The sequence below is a fragment of the Ursus arctos genome, unplaced genomic scaffold (assembly GCF_023065955.2).
Source record: "Ursus arctos isolate Adak ecotype North America unplaced genomic scaffold, UrsArc2.0 scaffold_1, whole genome shotgun sequence".
NCBI lineage: Eukaryota > Metazoa > Chordata > Mammalia > Carnivora > Ursidae > Ursus > Ursus arctos.
The window spans coordinates 58,834,266-58,842,135 of NW_026622763.1; the positions used below are offsets into that span (position 1 = coordinate 58,834,266).

At 37.3% G+C, this 7,870-nt stretch overlaps 1 non-coding gene across 1 annotated transcript; it reads left to right on the forward strand.

Annotated features, from left to right (window-relative positions):
- The first annotated feature begins 6,492 nt into the window (after positions 1-6,492).
- Positions 6,493-6,603, forward strand: LOC113250954 (U6 spliceosomal RNA). Its single transcript, XR_003314277.1, has one exon. It is a non-coding gene; the product is annotated as a U6 spliceosomal RNA (small nuclear RNA).
- The last annotated feature ends 1,267 nt before the right edge of the window (positions 6,604-7,870 follow it).

Below are 7,870 nucleotides of genomic sequence, written 5' to 3' on the forward strand. Positions count from 1 at the left end.
ATGTTAAATTGTGGGCATCTCTTGGTGTCTTATTACTAAGTGATTATTAACCCATTAATGTGTGCTTCACTCCGTGTGATAGCACATGGATACATTTTTCTTTTACAACCAAATTCTTAGGTTCTATGTTGTCTGTAGCACTTGGTTTGCCTAGATAAATAATCCTGTGGGGAGGAAAGAAAGGTCATTTTTATTTTGTTCCAAGATTTTATTTATTTATTTATTTGACAGAGAGAGAGCACAAGCAAGGGGGAGTGGCAGGCAAAGGGAGAGGGAGAAGCAGGAGCCCGATGGAGGGCCCGAACTCAGGACCCTGAGATTGTGACCTGAGCCTAAGGCAAGATGCCCCACCACTGAGCCACCCAGCCGCCCCGAGAGAAGTCATTTTTAAAAGATTTGCGGGGCGGGGGGGGGGGGGGGGCGGGTGTTTATTTTAAAAAGATCTTTTTTCTAGTTCTTTGAGATTTTTCTGAAAAAAAGTGGTACTTAACCTCAAAATTACAGTGAAAAACAAAACGATGCTAACTTCGCTGAAGGAGAAGAGATAAAAGTGGTTTAAGAAAAATGTATGCTGTAACTCTCACTTACTCCTCAGATAAAATAGTGCACCTAATGCTAATATATGTGCCAGGCAATGACAAAAGAAAACAATCATTTTATTACAGTGGACCTTTGTCAGCAGAATTCTGGGGCAGGACCTATTCCTATCTTTGAGGGGGGAAAAAGTATCTGATTTATATATCTACGTATTTTCTCAGAAGAATGTCTACTGTAATGCTGGCAAGCCCTTGCATAGCATATTAATAACTTGAGAGTCACGACTTGTCAAGAGGTCTGAGGTTCGTATTACTTTTTCTATAACTTCTTTCTCACCTCCTTTGGATTATGGACATGGGAGCCATGTTTTAAACTATTTGGTGGGCCTGTCACCATTCGTGGTAGCATTTGCAGTGTGCACCTTGAATTTGAATGTGTGTATACGACAGCTGCGACCAAGTGGCCTGTAAGATATTATTTGTTTCTTTGCACAGAATCTGCTAGGATATGACATTTTGAAATTTTATGGTATAAAATACAAACTTTCAAAATACTGAAACTCAATGGGAAGCGATGTAGCATATAAGAAGCATGGTGGACTGCTTTGAATTGCAGTCTTAATAAATATCGCTATGCTAAAATGATGACTCTTATATTTTGCCTGCATTAAAATCGTTTTAGAAGGTAATTGGTTTGGCTTATTGTAATACTGCCTGATAATATTTCTTTTGTTTTTTAAGGAAAGAATAGGTATCATTAAATTGTTGTTGCATGGGGAAGTCGTGTATTATAAATGTTAGTGAGTGCAGAATACAAAACAGACTTGCGAAAAATAAATACACTTCTTCACACAGGAGACTAACTACAGGTTTCACCTGATTCTTTAACTCATTCAAATATATTTCTCCTGCATAGAATAGAATTACTTCATAACTCATTTTAGTTATTTTTATTATTTTTAACTTACTAATTGGAAAATATATACAAATACATAAAGCATTAAAGGGCCTATTTTGGAAAAGTAGCATGATTCTACTTGAGTATTAAATGAGATGTGTTGTTATTGTTTTGAACATTTGAAAAACAGAGTATATCAAAGCCTTTCTGTTGTTGCATCTGAAGAGAGAGAATGCCTAGAGTTTTTATGATTTTAAGGTAATTTTTGAACATTAGAATTTCTAGAACCAGAATTTTTAAAACTGAAGGATTCAGGGCACCTGGGTGGCTCAGTTGGTTAAGTGTTTGCCTTCAGCTCAGGTCATGATCACAGGGTTCTGGGATTGAGTACCACATCGGGCTCCCTGCAGGGAGCCTGCTTCTCCCTCTCCCCCCTGCTTGTGCTCTCTCACTATCCCTCTCTCTCTCTCTCAAATAAATAAAATCTTTTTTAAAAATTTAAATAAAAATAGGGACACCTGGGTGGCACAGCGGTTAAGCGTCTGCCTTCGGCTCAGGGCGTGATCCCGGCGTTATGGGATCGAGCCCCACATCAGGCTCCTCCGCTATGAGCCTGCTTCTTCCTCTCCCACTCCCTCTGCTTGTGTTCCTTCTCTCGCTGGCTGTCTCTATCTCTGTCAAATAAATAAATAAAATCTTTAAAAAAAATTTAAATAAAAATAAATAAGTAAAAACCAAAGGGTTCTCATAGGTTATATAGAAATATATAATATATAGAAATATATCAGTATATATATATATATGTAATTGTATCTATTTTCCAGTGATGGCTTTTATAATGACTTAGAACAGAATGCCATTTCACTAAATTGAATATGTTTTTAACTGCGTAGAGTCATCCAGTCAGCTGAGCATTTTCCTTCTGCACAGGTTTAAAGAAAAAACATCAACAACCCTTTGCTTTTTTTCCGGGCTGAGGCGAATTGGCTGAAATGGCCAGTTCTAAGGGACAGAGTGGTTCCTAAAGTTACAGCCGAAGAATCTAAAGTTTCTCTGGCATCCAGATTAATGTCATTCCTACTGTTGTACCCAGTCTTTAATAATTCTAGCATGTGCTTCTCACTTACTTCTCCTGATATTTCACCACATTACCAGCTGTAAGTTGGGGGCCAAGTGCCTTGTGAACTGTTGGTAAAGTCTCAATTAGCTGAGTACATGCAGCATGTAAATATGTCGGAAAAGATGATGCATTGATGGATGCCTCCCCAGCAAGGAAAATTAGAAGCTGTCCTTCAGTTTGACAAGAGAAAGGAATGGAAAACAGGAGACACTGCTCTGACCTGGGAAGCAGAGGTGGTCTAGCTGAAGCAAGGAGTGGTGGGTAACAATCCTGGAGGTAGTTCAGTGTCTCTCTACTCTATAGAATCCTAGTATGTAAATCTAAGCAACTTACCGCCTGGAGATGCTTGGGAAGGCAAAGGAATAGAAGTCACCATACTTTTATTGCACCCTGGGTAAAACGAATGTTTAATTTTGAGGGCTGATCAAAGACCACTCTCTGGCATCTGGCATAATAAAATGATTATGTATGTAAGTGCCTACTCTGTCCAGTTGTGGAATGTGTGTGTTGGGTTTTATGAAATTGGGCAGACTTTAAGACTGAATAAACTAAACATCTTGGTACATGCAGATTTCAGAGCTAATTTATTTGTGACAAATCACACAGTTGATGCCTTGATCAAGAACAAGGGGAAATGTCTAAACGGCTGTAACATAAACATGTAAAGCATGTGCAAGGTATAGTAAGCTTTAAGGGAGTTGGACATTTCAGTTGATAAGACAGGAAGGATGACAGAAGCCAAATCAACTTAAGGCAAAAAGTTCAAGTACCAATTAAGATAGGCCCTAATAGAAACTATTTGTCAGCTATTAAGTGACTCTGCAGACATGGAAAGTCTGTTTGCTACAGAGATTTGTATGGTTTTTGCTATATTTAAGTAAGAATTCTAAATATTTCAGATTTCAGCTTAACAGAACTGTTAGTGGGTAGGAGAAAAAAATTACTATCATTAAATTTAATAGATTGTCTAGGCCTTTAATTTTTTTATTTCTACAGCTTTGGTTTTCTTTCTGCTTTAAGATTCAATTATTTTATCTATAGTAATTATTTTATGTGGGAAATTCTAAATGCAGTCTTTCTTAATTATTTACCCTGATGAATGGAAGCAGTGTCATCAATAACTGGACACCCAGTGACTGGAAAAAAACAGTCTAAAAATATTTTACTTTTGAGACATATTGTGTTACACTTAGAAAATTTGCCCGATTTTTGTACACATGTACTGCATATCTAGAACAAAAATTTTTGTTTGCATACTGTATTTTGTCTCCATCTCTCCTTCTCTCTCTCTCCCTCTCTCTCTCTCTCTCTCTCTATATATATATATATATTTAGCTGACATGACAATTGTAAATAAAAAATAAAATAAAATTGTTGATCCTGACATTTAAGCCCTGGACTCTATGCCAACTTTTAATACAATTCCTTGCCTTGCCATATACATGGTCTTGATGAAGGCATTTACTTCCCTGAGTCTCAGTTTCCCCATTTAGACAAATGAAGTGAAAAATGTTTGTCTTATGGATCTTGCCATGGGGAGAAAATGAAATAAGGTATGTTACTTTGATAAATATACGAATTAGAACTCAATGGGCTACAGAGATACATGAATTAAAACTCAACGAGCTCCATTTTAAATAAAATCCCGAAACAGAACAGAAAAGAAAGTAGAGTTTATTTGAAGGGAACAAGATGTATCTAATCTCCTTTTTCCTTGTTTCATGGAATTCTTTTATTTCTTGGTTGGGAAAATAGAAAAAGTAATATTGTCTATAAGCTTAAAGGCATTTAACAGAAACCCTTTGACTTCTTTGTGAATAAGTTTTGTAAGTACAGAGTGGATTCAAGAGAAAAGAAATACAATGAAAATTTGCTGAGCATCTTTATCTGTGGCAGTGACACTAGCATACTAGTGGCGTTAGCATACGTCATCTTACTTAGTTCTCCCTACTTTGTGACCTGCCTCCGAGGAGCAGTAGAACATGGATGGATGAAAGTCCGTGCTCTGGAACTAGAATAACTGGTTTAAATTCCGGCTTTTTCACTGTCAAGCTCCATGACCTCAAATAAGTCATTTAACTCCAACGTGCCTTCGTTTTCTCACCTGAGGCACATTAAGGGTATAAATAAAATAGATTATACTTTTATGGGGTTATCCTGAAGATTAAGTGAAGAAATACCTGTAACACCCCTTAGAAGTACTTCTTGGCACGTGGTTAGCAGTCAATAAATAATAATTGCTGGCATTTTTATAGAGCAGTTATCAAATGTTAACTCAGAAAACAGCATCTCATTAAGACATTTGCCCAAGTTCCCGTAGAAATTGAATAATGGAACATTAGTTCAGTTCTCTCTGCATAACACCCTCTGACTGGCCTTTATGGCTCCAACACTCGATTCTTTAAATACGTCCATCCTGAGCTGTGTGAACTTGGACTGTGCTGGAGGCATAGGTAATGGGGCAGGTTTATGCCACAGCATCGGAACCAACGAAGAATGCCGTGTTTGATATTTCTGTGCTAAAAATTACTTAAGCCTCCCCACCACTGGAAACTTCTCACTGGACATGATTTTATGCAATCCTGGCCTTCTGCCATATGCTCTAACATTTCTTGTTTTCTCTCTCTCTTCTAGTCTCACTGTGTGTGTGTGTCTCACTGTCCTCTCTGATATCCCTCACCTTTACCTTCCTGATCATTTCTTATGTGGAGTGGTTTTCCTTCTACCTTGTCTACTTATCCTTTTTCAGGCCTATTTTCAGGACTTTATCCGCCATTTTGAAATAGTTATCTAAGTCTTTATTTATCAAAAACAAAAACAGTTTCTCAGGTTAGAGAAAGTTCGATACCAACTGTTGGATATCTTCCCAGCTATTCATCTGACCATTTTGCTTCCCTTCTTTAAAAACCTGGAATATGGGGCGCCTGGGTGGCACAGCGGTTAAGCGTCTGCCTTCGGCTCAGGGCGTGATCCAGGTGTTATGGGATCGAGCCCCACATCAGGCTCCTCCGCTGTGAGCCTGCTTCTTCCTCTCCCACTCCCCCTGCTTGTGTTCCCTCTCTCGCTGGCTGTCTCTGTCTCTGTCGAATAAATAAATAAAAATCTTTAAAAAAAATAAAAATAAAAAAAAAATAAAAACCTGGAATATTTCTATTACATCCAGAATAAAATTTTAGGTCCTTCGTAGAGCATTAAGGACTCTTTGTAATCTGTACCTTAGCTATTTTTCTACTATGACCATCATTAGCATTAAAAGAAAGTGAAAAATAAAAAGTCAAGGCAAAATTTTTAAAAACAACCCATATTATCCACTATCCAAAGATAAGCCATGTTACTCTTTCAGTGTCTAGCCTTAGAATTACATGTTCTGTGTAGAGATACATGTAATTTTATTTTATAAAAAATAAAACTTGCTTTATATACTTTCTTATAACCTGTTTTTAAGAAATGAACAATAAATTATTTTCTAATGTCAATAAATATTCATCTATAATATTCTTAAGGGCTGAAAAGAATGTTGATAGAGACTCCCAACATTAATTTTACTAATCTATGTAACTAAATATTTAGGCTTTTCCCAAGTTTTTGGTACTATAAGCAAGAATGTTATATATAGTCTTACAGCCAAATCATCGCCTATCTTTTTATAATTTTTAATATGAATTTACAAATGTGGAGTTGGTGGGTCAGCATATAGCTGTAAAAACTGTGTTTCAGTCAGTCCCTGTAGGGCATATAGGGTAGGGCTGTATGTTATCAAATTGCAAATATTTGTCACTTTTTTTGGTGAAAATTCTATCTCATGAATATAACCAGTGTTGCATAACTTTTTCCTCGTGCCTAGCAAATTTAGGTATTTATTCATATATATTTAAATATTTCATTTTAAGCTGAGGAAAAATGTTCTTATATATACCACTTAAGAAATCCAGTGATCAGTGTTCGCTTCGGCAGCACATATACTAAAATTGAAACGATACAGAGAAGATTAGCATGACTGGCCCCTGCACAAGGATGACATGCAAATTTGTGAAGTATTCCACATGGAAGGAAGGAAGGAAGGAAGGAAGGAAGGAAGGAAGGAAGGAAGGAATCCAATTATACTCTTGAGAGAACAATTTATAGTTCACCACAACTAAACTCAGATATCAGAAAAAAAAAACCACTTTCGTCTAAAAGCCTGTCTTTGTGACAGTCTCAAAAGTAATTAGTATTCTGATATGTGTTTTATGTTTAATAATAAGTTAAAAATAGAATTTTTTTAATGTTACACCTTGTCTTCATGCTGAAATTAATTTTGGAAAGAAGAGGTAAAGAAATATTAAGAAACATACAGCATTCTCATTAGCAGTCATAATCAAAAGGTCTTGAGTCATTGACGTTAATTATAAATTAAGAGTTGGTAATGTTCACACAATCATTAGGTGCTGGTACATTCAGTGGCTGGAGTTATAACTTGGAAATAATATTCTGTGGATCCTTAGAGAGTCAGTGTTTTATCAGATAGAAGTATATTATATAGCTAGGTAGAAGATAGTACTTTGGGCCTTGCAAATGATCTCATCCTGACCTCACTGGGTTGCCTGGGGTACTGGGACTAGTTGGTAAGACTAGGTGATCCACAGTCCATGGTCATCTGTTTTCCCTCCAGGGTGGAAGCTCTGGAATAGTGTATCTGTCTGAGAGAGTTGGTATGTTAGGAGTTGTGATTGTGACCACTCTGTTAGGAAGGTCTGGAGCAATCAGTTGTGTTTGGAGTGTGTGTTTCAAGTAGTCACTGTGTTGGTGTTCATACCCATCCTCCTTCTGAGCATCAGTGTCCAGAGTAGCCTGCATGTTGTTGGGGCCAGTGCATCCGCCTCAGTTAATGTGCATGAGACTCTTCAGGAGACCCAGGACAAGCTCTAAGTGCCTCTAGAGTGCTCAGTATATCCCAGCCATCAAGTTGGGAGAACTCTCTAAAAAGTCAGGGTATCACCCGTATCTTTTCTTTTTTCCCAAACCACACTCTAGGTTTATATGAAGACCAATTTCCAGTTAGGAATGCAGCTGTTATCCAGAGGAAGATACTAGATGTGGGCTCATATCCACTTTCTTATTTTTAGTATGGGGGCAGGGCGTGAGGTTCCACCCAGAGCTCATACTAGGCCTGAAAATGGCACGAACAAAATCTTTTTAATACTTTAATTGTACTGTTAATATAGCACTTTAAATTGTGGTAGACTTTAAACTCTTTAATATGGTTTATAAGGACTTGTATTACATGGCCCTGTCTCAGGGTGGGTTCCCCAGAAGTAGACACAGAAATAAGGATTT